Source organism: Pseudochaenichthys georgianus, chromosome 11, assembly GCF_902827115.2.
Source record: "Pseudochaenichthys georgianus chromosome 11, fPseGeo1.2, whole genome shotgun sequence".
NCBI lineage: Eukaryota > Metazoa > Chordata > Actinopteri > Perciformes > Channichthyidae > Pseudochaenichthys > Pseudochaenichthys georgianus.
In genome coordinates, this window is record NC_047513.1 from 31763399 (window position 1) to 31776302 (window position 12904).

At 40.3% G+C, this 12904-nt stretch overlaps 1 protein-coding gene across 1 annotated transcript in view; it reads left to right on the forward strand.

Annotated features, from left to right (window-relative positions):
• Window positions 1–12904, forward strand: part of khdrbs3 (KH domain containing, RNA binding, signal transduction associated 3) — a 184555-nt gene that overhangs the window by 98515 nt on the left and 73136 nt on the right.

Consider the following 12904-nt stretch of genomic DNA (forward strand, 5'->3'; position numbering starts at 1 on the left):
CCTCTCCTGCTGATGTTCAGGTGTATATCAGTATGTAGTGTCTCTACTTTAAAGAGTCCTCTCCTGCTGATGTTCAGGTGTATATCAGTATGTAGTGTCTCTACTTTAAAGAGTCCTCTCCTGCTGATGTTCAGGTGTATATCAGGATGTAGTGTCTCTACTTTAAAGAGTCCTCTCCTGCTGATGTTCAGGTGTATATGTAGTGTCTCTACTTTAAAGAGTCCTCTCCTGCTGATGCTCAGGTGTATATCAGTAGGTAGTGTCTCTACTTTAAAGAGTCCTCTCCTGCTGATGCTCAGGTGTATATCAGTATGTAGTGTCTCTACTTTAAAGAGTCCTCTCCTGCTGATGTTCAGGTGTATATCAGTATGTAGTGTCTCTACTTTAAAGAGTCCTCTCCTGCTGATGTTCAGGTGTATATCAGTATGTAGTGTCTCTACTTTAAAGAGTCCTCTCCTGCTGATGTTCAGGTGTATATCAGTATGTAGTGTCTCTACTTTAAAGAGTCCTCTCCTGCTGATGTTCAGGTGTATATCAGTATGTAGTGTCTCTACTTTAAAGAGTCCTCTCCTGCTGATGTTCAGGTGTATATCAGTATGTAGTGTCCACGATGAAAGTGGTAAATGACATTACTACTATTTTAGATAATAAGCAGAGTTGTGCAGCTCTGTTTATTGACCTTTCCAAAGCGTTTGACACCGTTGATCATCGCATCTTAAAGCAGAGGCTACTCAGTATAGGCATATCCAGCCTTGCAGTGGGGTGGTTTGTGAACTACCTCTCTGAAAGGTCCCAATGTGTTCACTTTGATGGGCTGTCTTCTGAGTGGTTAAACATTTCTAATGGTGTACCACAAGGTTCTGTTTTAGGACCACTTTTATTCTCCATATATATTAACAGTGTAGGTGATGATGTGGATGAAGCTACTTTACATTTTTATGCGGACGATACTGTAATGTATTGTGCAGGTCCCTCCATTAAAGAGGCTGTTGTTAAATTACAAGCTGTTTTTAACACTATTCAGACTCAGCTCTCTGAACTAAAGCTTCTTTTAAATGTTGAGAAAACCAAGGTAATGCTCTTTTCAAAAGCTAAAAAGACTCCAGAGCCTGTTTTAGATATTGTAACTACGCAAGGAACAAAACTTGAAGTTGTTGCCTGTTACAAATACCTTGGTATCTGGCTTGATGATTGTCTCACTTTTAAACTTCATGTCAATAACCTGCTAAAAAAACTGAGGGTTAGGCTAGGTTTCTTTTTCAGAAACAAGTCCTGTTTCTCGCTTGAGGCCAGGAAAAGGCTAGTCACTGTGACCTTTTTACCTGTGCTGGACTATGGGGATTTGTTGTATATGAATGCACCTGCCAATTACCTGAGCAAATTGGATGCTGCGTATCACAGTGCTCTGAGATTTGTCACAAATTGTAAAGCGCTTACACATCACTGTACACTGTATGCCAAGGCAGGTCTGCCATCTCTCTCTGTACGGAGGCTCAGTCACTGGTACACTTTTATCTATAAAGCTTTGTTGGGTAAACTCCCGTATTATATCTGCTCGCTGATAACACAGAGAGTTGCAAGCAGCTATTGTCTGAGGTCACATGATGTGGTCTTGTTAGATGTGCCAAGAGCAAGGACTGTCTCAGGTAAGACAGCTTTTATGTGCGCAGCTCCACTTGCTTGGAACAATCTTCAGCAAGAATTGAAACTGAGCAATCTCATTCCTCTGCATGTTTTTAAAGCTAGGGTAAATGAAATGCTTGCCGATACAATGGGCACTTGTAAATGTCTATAACTATGTATCCTGTAAATATAATGTATAATGTCCTTTATTGTTTTATGTTTCATGTGGAACCGATATGCTGCAGGTCTCCCTTGAAAAAGAGATCTATGATCTCAATGGGACCAATCTGGTTAAATAAAGGTTTGAAATGAAATGAAAAATGTTCAGGTGTATATCAGTATGTAGTGTCTCTACTTTAAAGAGTCCTCTCCTGCTGATGTTCAGGTGTATATCAGTATGTAGTGTCTCTACTTTAAAGAGTCCTCTCCTGCTGATGTTCAGGTGTATATCAGTATGTAGTGTCTCTACTTTAAAGAGTCCTCTCCTGCTGATGTTCAGGTGTATATCAGTATGTAGTGTCTCTACTTTAAAGAGTCCTCTCCTGCTGATGTTCAGGTGTATATCAGTATGTAGTGTCTCTACTTTAAAGAGTCCTCTCCTGCTGATGTTCAGGTGTATATCAGTATGTAGTGTCTCTACTTTAAAGAGTCCTCTCCTGCTGATGTTCAGGTGTATATCAGTATGTAGTGTCTCTACTTTAAAGAGTCCTCTCCTGCTGATGTTCAGGTGTATATCAGTATGTAGTGTCTCTACTTTAAAGAGTCCTCTCCTGCTGATGTTCAGGTGTATATCAGTATGTAGTGTCTCTACTTTAAAGAGTCCTCTCCTGCTGATGTTCAGGTGTATATCAGTACGTAGTGTCTCTACATGTCTCCATGGTTTAATGTTCAAACGGCTCGTTATTCTTCTCATACTGCCTGTGCTGCAGCACCTCTTTTCACCTTCTGTCTGAAACCAGAGCCCAGGCTGCTCTGATTGGTTAGCTGGCCGGCTCTGTTCTGATTGGTCAACCGCTTAGATATGTCCCGCCCCTTATTCTATCATGTTCAATGTGTTGGAGCGCCAGCCAATAGGAGTGCGAGTTTTACATAGTGATGTCACTTTTTTTTTTTTGGATGTGAATGTTTTCAGCTTCTAATTGTTTGGTCAATACATGTAATCAAATAGTGAAACACGTCCATTACATGTATGATATGTCCAATAGACAATATTCAGCTTATTAACATAGACAACTAAAATACTAAGAAAATGTTCATTTGTTTTAAATAAATTACTTTTGTTCTGCAAACTGGATGGATTTCCTGGATCTAATGTTATGATTGTAGATTTATGGCAGAGGGTTGGTACGGTTGTTGTTTTTGTATAATTAGAAATCCAACTGTTTATAAAACTTTTGTACCTTTTAACTTACTCACTCTTAGAAATAGGAGCACATTTAATTCGTTTTTAGAACTGTTTTCTTCGTTTCGCTTGAACCGTAGCTCTCTGTTTATCCGATTCGTCTCACAGAAGTAACACCACGGAAAACTCACACTACATTTGATTGACAGCTCACGGGTCACATACTGTTTTTGAAAAACAGCTTCGACTTGAAAACACATTTTCAAAGTTTATGTAAATATGACTGATCTTGGGGATCACCAAACACGGCTGACATCTTTCAAAGCCTGCTCTTTCTTAGTAAACAAAATAAACACAATCGCATCGAGAGCCGACTGTAGGCAGCAGAACACTGTGTGGATTTAAAGTATTTCACAAGATAAGAAAACAACACTTTATATTAAGGTACACAAATCCACCATCAACTATAGTTGTTCGCTTATTAGCAGTATATTGGCTCTTTATTAGTCATTATAAAATGCGTATTAATGCCTTATTCTACATGTTTCCTCAATAACCCTCTAATTAGTGCTTATTTATTGTAAGGAAGTTGTTGTACATGAGTTTGGGTCTTAATATGCGCTGCTCAATATGGGCCTACTAAGGCAGTAGTACCACAAGAATAGTAATTCTCCCATAACTAAAAAATATGATCTATTCTTATGCAACAAGACATGAAACTATAATGCAGCGTCCACACGGCGGCGTGCGTTGAAGCTTGCCGGGGGGCGTGTCTGAAACTCGACCAACAACCAATCACATGAATCTCCCGCCCCGGACACTCAAGCACGCGGTTTGATTGGCTAGAGCTTGTACTGGCATATGATTTGATTGGCTGGCGCTTCCGTCGAAGCTTCAAAAGTTGAACATTGCTCAACTTTTGAGCAAAGCGTAGCGACGCTCCCACAATGCAGTTCGGCGAAGCGTGACGTACCCCATTCAAAGTGAAGCTTCCACGCACGCCGCCGTGTTAATTGTGTCTATATAACTCAACATGATGGTGGTGAATTTGTATACCTTAATATAAAGTGTTACCGAAATAAATACTAATTTGAACTTAAATGGAATTAGTACAAATATCCAGTTTAATGACTTCTATCATGCGTGACATAAATGTCTCTTTAGCACAGTGGTTCTCAAAGTGAGGGGCGCGTCCCCCCTGGGGGGCTCAGAGGCATGCCAGGGGGGGCGGGAGAGACCAGGAGGAAAAATGGTTATAAAAAATAAAAAGATTCATAAATCGAAAAATTATTTATTCGAAAATAATATGATGCAGTACTATTGTGTGTGTGTGTGTGTGTGTGTGTGTGTGTGTGTGTGTGTGTGTGTGTGTGTGTGTGTGTGTGTGTGTGTGTGTGTGTGTGTGTGTGTGTGTGTGTGTGTGTGTGTGTGTGTGTGTGTGTGTGTGTGTGTGTGTGTGTGTGTGTGTGTGTGTGTGTGTGTGTGTGTGTGTGGTGTGTGTGTGTGTGTGTGTGTGTGTGTGTGTGTGTGTGTGGTGTGTGTGTGTGTGTGTGTGTGTGTGTGTGTGTGTGTGTGTGTGTGTGTGTGTGTGTGTGTGTGTGTGTGTGTGTGTGTGTGTGTGTGTGTGTGTGTGTGTGTGTGTGTGTGTGTGTGTGTGTGTGTGTGTGTGTGTGTGTGTGTGTGTGTGTGTGTGTGTGTGTGTGTGTGTGTGTGTGTGGGAGATCGTTGTTGTTAGCTTCTGGTGCTAGCGAGCTACGCTAACGGATATAAGGAGTGGAGGAGAGTCCTCTCCTGTCAGACTGAGAGGCTCAGTGAACTAAAGGACTCAGGAGTGTTTAGATAGTTCACTTTAGTGGAAGTTATCTCAGTGGGTCTCAAACGTTTTGGTCACGATTAATGTAAACAAGTATTTCCGAGGCACACGTTTATATGATCATGATAGTTATACAAAAATAAGAGAATAAATGAAAAACAGCTATGAAACGTTTTATGACAGTAAAACAAAAATAAAGTTTAAAAGGGAGTGATTTGTAAAATATCCATAAAGAAAAAGTAAATCTGTTTCCAGTTCTGTTTCATCTGGGTGTTGAGATGTCTCCATAGATCTCTTCATGTTGCTCTCAAAGTGCACCAGATTGATGCTTTTAACTTCAAGATTTAAAAATAAATCTTCTCGGGGGAGCTTGCCCCTGGACCCCCCTATGTGAGGTCCACACACCACCTGTAAAAATAGCACTTTACCCCTGCTTACACCTATATGCCGCGAGCTGATATCGAGCCTTCATTGTAACAGTCGCGGGTACACTGTGTGTGCGTGGGGGGTGTTGCAGTAGAACATTCCACTAGCGCCCGGTACATTAAAGGGAAACCCTAAATGTTTGAGCACCCTCTATGAAACGTCAAGCTACCCCACAGCACCCCAAAAGAAATCTCTGGCGCCGCCACTGAGCCTGACTTGTGTTGGGGGGGCCCGACTTTTTTTTTTCTCCAAAGGGGGGGCCTGACAGAAAAAGTTTGAGAACCACTGCTTTAGCAGCAGAATTCATTGGAGACTGGACCGGTTAGCGAGGATGAATCGACTTCACTTGACTGCCTCTTTCCTCTTCCTCTGTTTGTCAGCGGTGATTTGTTGGCGCCGATGATTCTCGCTATTGTACAGAACATTATTTTTGATTACTGTGATCAATAGCCTTTGATGGTGGACTTCTCTGGAGTACCCGGAGACAAAGATCTGTCTCGCTGGATGCGCTGACCTCAGCAGCCTCTGCATGTCTGCACACACACTGCAGGATGTATGACGGACAGCTTTCTGTCGCTTCATGTGGCGCTGCTTTCCTCAGAAGGAATAGAGGAAACACATGCTACAAAACTGGTAATTTATCTTCAGCTGGGTGCTTGGTTTCTGTGTTGCTGTGCAGCTTGTAACATAGAATTAATTTGTTCAAACATGTATTGACTTTGTCTGTCTACAAATATGCTTTATTCAAAACCTAATTTACTTTCAGGAAGGATAAGCAAAACAAAGAAACATGCCCGCCATATGGTACGCCTTCAAATCGAAAGCAGTTTGTGAAAAACAACCAAAAGGATACAAAATAAATACTGAAGTAAATACAAAAACTTTAAATTACAATAATGATATTATTAAAAAAATAATCTTAAATATATTGCAAAAATAATTACCAATTTAAATACATTATTATTATTTAAAGAAAAACGTCCCATCAAATATAAGCAAAATACTTTAAACAATATTAACAATAAGGAGCATTATATCAATATTGATCTATACATAAATATGCTTGATCATCATAGCTTTGAGCTCTTAACATTCCTTGTGTCAACGTCTAGGACACCACTGAAAGAAAAGGAATGGGAACTTCCAAGACTTTTTTGAGTGGAAAAAAAAGCTGTCTTGCCATTACATAGATATGTGGTTCTCGCAAAAGTGTTGCGATATCTCGCAAAGGTTTTGTTCAAATTATTTATTTTTTTCTTCTCCATGTCCCCTAGGGGGCTCCGTAACATACACATTATATCGCAGTTTTAGTTTCACCAACTCCGTTTCTAATATGCAATAAGACTACAACATGCGTGTATTTGATGTATGTATTTTCGAGCTTTCCAATCCAGACGAGATCTCTCTCTCCCGTCTGTGTGTGAGGGGGCGGGCCGTTCGTAAAGGTCTCCTGACTGACAGGCTGTCATCCTGGTTCGTGGTTACTCTGGGTTCTGTCTTCAGGACAGTGTTGGATTGTTTTGTTAATTGGATGGGACATGATTGGATTCAATATTAGAGTAATTTTCTCACTTGTTTGTTTAAATATATTTGGCCTTTGTTGATGTGATTGAATGATTTACTCAAATAAAAAGGTTGATGAATTATCATCTAATGATTTGTATGATGTTTTATTTATGATTGATTTTAACTAATGATAATGTAGAAAAACTAACATTTTAAATTCGGGACGGTCCACATTAATTTCGGGACTGTTCCGGGAGGATGGGGAAAAACGTTAGTCGAGAGCCCTGGTCCTCTATTGTACTTCTGGGATGCACCAGAAGATAATGTTCAAGACAATAAATGGGAATGTAATTGTGGTCTTCTGAGAAAAACCCGGCATAAAAGCCGGGTTGGCGGTACAAAGCGTACGATGTTCAGAACATTCCCTTTAAAATCGTACCCATGGCGGATCAAAGTCTAGGACTCCACTGAAAGAAAAGGAGTGGTAACTTTCAAGACTTTTTTAAGTCAAGTTGGAACAAAGCTGTCTTGTCATCTTGTCATTACATGGGCAGCATTGGAAGCAACATATCTATTAATATTTAAAAAAAACTTACTGTACTTATTCTGGTCTTGCTGGAAAAACCAGCATAAAAGCCGGGTTGGCGTTAGAAAGCGTACGATGTTCAGAACATTCCCTTTAGAATCTCACCCATGGCGGAGACGCTGCAAAGAGCCGGGGGAATTGCTCAAATATTTGCTGCTGCAGGACCTTGATCTCGTGTGGACAGGAGCGGTGTGCAGAGAGGCTGAAAGGCACCGAGCTGTTGCAACCCCCCCCCCCCCCCATCATCTACCTTTCTCCCTGGGACTTTGGCTCCATCTTTATATTTCCCTGATAGACAACACGATCAATTTGTTTCACTTTTGGTTGGTCCTGCATCGGGTTTAGTGGCTAGGGTTCAGATTCAGAATCAGAAACAGGTTTATTACCAGGTAGGTTGACACGTACGAGGATTTTGACTTTTTTTATAAACGAAATTACGAAATATCAAAAAAGATAGCAGTATTTACATATCATTAAAATGGAATCAAATATGGAATCAAATGTGGCAGTAATACAAAAATAAAACGGATGTCGTGTACAATAGACCTATCGCTAAGCCACGCCTCCTTTGAAAACTCGGACGAACAAAGCCGACCGTGAATGACTGTTGACAATGGCCGCGGGGGAGTTCAATTGATAATATGATGTTGAATGTTAGCAGTGGTGGTCACTACATTAAATCTATAACTATAACTGTCCTTGTTGGTCATCATTTTCGCTGTTATGCACCTGGCTGACTGTAACGTTACCTTTTTTTGGGTGAGGGTCTGTGTCTTTTCGGAGCAGCACACACGAGAGCCCGGATGGGATCTGGATATTCCAGAGTTGGCTTCCCATCTCTGAAGTGCTTTGAGGTGAAAAGACAGTTAGCAAAAGCTAGCTAAAAACACCAGCTAACTAGCGAGGACGAAAAGTCAGACAGCAAACGTTGATGTTGATAACACTGTAGCTAGTTAGCTGGCTAGCAAGTTGGCAGCTAACGTTAGCTAGCTGGGCTGGATATACGCCAGCTAGTTGGCAGTCAAAGTCAATCGTTGGCAAACTAATAGTTTGGTCTACGTTTCTAATACATGCCGTCAAATATGATGTCTTTATGAATTGACCAAACATAAGTGTCCTTGGTAATTGACTTCACATTCAGTTGTGTATGTGGGCGACGACACAGCATAATCCACCGCTTGCATTTGTCGAGTTTTCTTTTGGGCTTCGGAAAAGGTACGAAATATACTCCTCCATCCAGTCTTTCAGGGTACCTGGTGTCCGAATTAGAGGTACCCCACGCACAGCGTTTCACCATCAGATATTAGCTAGATAATAAACATAGAAACTGAACTCTTCAGTGGTTTTGATCACAGACGTCTGGTTTTGGTTTGATGCGCCCCACAAACGGCTTTTCTGGTGATGTCCGAGTTTTCTGCCAGGAGGGATTTTCGCTGTGATATGATTGGACAAATTCTATTTGGGGCGTGGTTTAGCGATAGGTCTATTGGGGCTGGGGTTTCCGGGATTGGAATAGATTGCACTGGGCTACAAGTCTGTGTGTGTGGCCTATCATTACTATACTTGTGGGGACCTACATCCCTTATGGGGACAAAATGGAGGTCCCCATAAGGGGAATAATTAATTTTAGGGTGAAGACTTGGTAAGGGTTAGGGTTAGGGTTAGGCATGTGTTGGTTAAGGTTAGGATAAGTCTCCAGGAAATGCAACCAGTTACTGATTATGTGTCTGGCTGTGGTGAGAGGATCCTCTTCTGCGTTGAATGTGTCTTGTGGGAGGGCTTTGAGGATTGGAAAATGTTTGGCTTTGGTGTTGTTGATTATTGGTAGGGTCTGTTTCTATATTGAGGTGTGGAGAAAAGTTGAGGAGGGAGATATTCACATCTGCATTGGGGAAGGCGGTGAGTGTTTGCTTTGTCAGTTATGCAAATTATTTACTGAAAAAATTACAAGGGTGTCTGGGGTGTGGAGTCCTGGCAGATTTTGAGGATGTGTTCGGTTTTGGCTTCGGAGTAAATGTCTTGTTTGAGGAAGGGGATGTTGTTGGCGTTAGGGTTGAAATACTTTCATTGTTGCAAGGACTGCTTTGTATTTGAAATGCCTTTCTTACACCAACAAATGGAACTAGTTTTTTAGGTCCATTATCATTTGAAGATGTAGAAATAATATCATAATTCACTAGCATATGAATAATGTTCGCCACAGTTCAAGATGACACATGTTATTACACTTGCCAGCTTACAGGATTTTTGGTTCAATATATTGATGTGTAATACGAGTAGATTCTGCCTTGCTGGCTGTACAGTAGCTGTTGAATATATTGTTGTTGCCTCATTGCATTTCATTATGTTGTCCTTGCTGATGTCTTGCTCTGCCTAACTTTTGCAAACTAAAGCATTTTTACTTTTACAGATACACCAATGCTCTCGGCCAAATGTTCTTTTTAAGAACTATAATTAATAGAAGCAACACTTTGTAATAGAAAATTAAATGTGCATATCGGAGAGAAAATAGTAGGCCAATGAGAGAAATAAATAGCCTTTGTATTATCCTTCTAAAACATGTAGGTTTTTATTTATGAACACAAAACTAATTATAAATCTATTAACAAGCATTTCAAGGTTATTTTGTTATAGTAACTCCCAGTGGTGCAAACACTGTTTTTCTGGCTTGACAATATGTTTAAAACCATCATGTATGTATTATTGGATCTACAAAAATGTTTGATATGCCTGGCACTGATTGGTCGGACACTAGTCATGGCAACCGGACAATTTTGACCTTTGTCTGATGCAACCGGGCATCTCTGTTTTTCTTATTAGTAATAATTGTCCGCATTGGGTAAGGACTGTAGGCTATGTACGATGTAAAGACTCTTTCTGTGCCATCATGTGTTGTCGTCTTTGGAAAATGGATGTGTGAGCTGTTTTTCTGCGGTAATGGTTTAACAGTGAAAGTAGATCTGACCCGATCACCTCTGGACTTTGATTGGCTTTTCAATGAAAGACATTGATCGGGCTGTATATCTGAATAGGACGAGAGGTGAAATAGACGGAGCTTGGAAACATAAACCATTCAGTGCCGAAAACATATGAAAGGACCTCTAAATAACTTTGGTTAGTTACTGCTACCGATGAATTGAGGCCAGTAAAGGGCAGACGCAGCTTTCATCTCCGGTGAAGAAAGATTTCTTCAGAATATAAACAAGTAAAACAAGGCGGGTGCAGCTGAGCAGTTCATGATGGAATTCGCCCTCATTTCCCCAGTGTCTGTGCTTTACTTCATTTGAATCTGAATGCTCCAAGCTCGCAATTATTCTGTACCTCTAAGCTCCGTCTGTAGGAGCTTGTGCGTCGAGAGCATTTTGGCCGTCTGTTTTCAGGGTGAACGGCTTTTCCTGAGCAGATTTACAGAGGAAAGAAAAGTAAACAAGAGGAAGATGCTGCCAGTAGATATGAAAAACAGACAGCTGTAATCTCCCACCGTGGGCTGCTGAGCTGATTAGGACTCTGCTGGATCACCAAGGCTTCTTATCAGCACTGGGGGAGACTGTGCATGTATGGAAACTGATATCTATAGCACAGTATCATATGCAAATGATGCAGTCAGTCACACATGCAGACTGGTTCCATATGAAATGGCATATCCACCAGTTTGACTCCTTTCCCATGACCGCACGGATGGGAACATCGAGCTGAAGAAGTGTTCAAGGAAAAGGATGACACATGCTGCCATTACACCGGGCTGTTCCTTTGTATCTGATGAGAGTTAAAGCACACCATAATGATTGTTTTTCACATCTTATTTTTTCATGCAAATAAACAAAGGAACACATGAAAGGGACGAGGAGAGACAGATCTGCAAGCCGTCGACTTGTTCCAACACCCTGCTTACACTCCCTGCAATGGGGCAATGCGCAAAGGAGCCCTCTGCTCGTAAAGCACCGATTTATGGGGGAAATTAACATATCATTAACATACCACAGGCACTCTTAAAAAGAAGGTTATTTATAATTAGGTGACATCAGAGACACGGGGTTGCATTGCGCTGGAGAGGAGGAAGAGGATTGGAAAGGCCCCGGAGAAGACGTGTTTTTCACTTTAGTTTGAGAAGGAGAAACTGGGACGCTGTTGTTCCCTCTGCGTTGTGGTCGCAGGCTTTTGGGGTTTTCTGTCCTATTTCTCGCCATAATGACATTTAAGTGGCACGCTTCTGTCGGGTCTGCATGGCCTGTGCACCCCCTCGCCGTTTACTCACTTTATGTTTCTATTGCAGTTTAAATTAACTCCTGCAGAAAAGTGGTGAAAAGGAGTTACATCTGCTCTACTTTCAGAAGTTCAACCAGAGATGGGAAGTAGTGGAGTACAAATACTTTGTTATTGTACTTAAGTACATTTTTCTGGTACCAGTATACCTTACTCCAGTACTTATTTTTCTGACGACTTTTTACTTTCTACTTCTCACATGTTGAACTCAAATACCTTTACTTTCTACTTCTTACATGTTGAACCCAAATACCTGTACTTTCTACTTCTCACATGTTGAACTCAAATACCTGTACTTTCTACTTCTCACATGTTGAACACAAATACCTGTACTTTCTACTTCTCACATGTTGAACTCAAATACATGTACTTTCTACTTCTCACATGTTGAACACAAATACCTGTACTTTCTACTTCTCACATGTTGAACACAAATACCTGTACTTTCTACTTCTTACATGTTGGACACAAATACCTGTACTTTCTACTTCTTACATATTGAACTCAAATACCTGTACTTTCTACTTCTTACATATTGAACCCAAATACCTGTACTTTCTACTTCTTACATGTTGAAACCAAATACCTGTACTTTCTACTTCTTACATATTGAACCCAAATACCTGTACTTTCTACTTCTTACATGTTGAACACAAATACCTGTACTTTCTACTTCTTACATGTTGAACACAAATACCTGTACTTTCTACTTCTTACATGTTGAACACAAATACCTGTACTTTCTACTTCTTACATATTGAACTCAAATACCTGTACTTTCTACTTCTCACATGTTGAAAACAAATACCTGAACTTTCTACTTCTTACATATTGAACTCAAATACCTGTACTTTCTACTTCTTACATATTGAACCCAAATACCTGTACTTTCTACTTCTTACATGTTGAACACAAATACCTGTACTTTCTACTTCTTACATATTGAACTCAAATACCTGTACTTTCTACTTCTTACATGTTGAACACAAATACCTGTACTTTCTACTTCTTACATGTTGAACACAAATACCTGTACTTTCTACTTCTTACATGTTGAACCCAAATACCTGTACTTTCTACTTCTTACATGTTGAACACAAATACCTGTACTTTCTACTTCTTACATGTTGAACCCAAATACCTGTACTTTCTACTTCTCACATGTTGAACACAAATACCTGTACTTTCTACTTCTTACATGTTGAACACAAATACCTGTACTTTCTACTTCTTACATGTTGAACACAAATACCTGTACTTTCTACTTCTTACATGTAGAACTCAAATACCTGTACTTTATACTTCTTACATGTTGAACACAAATACCTGTACTTTCTACTTCTTA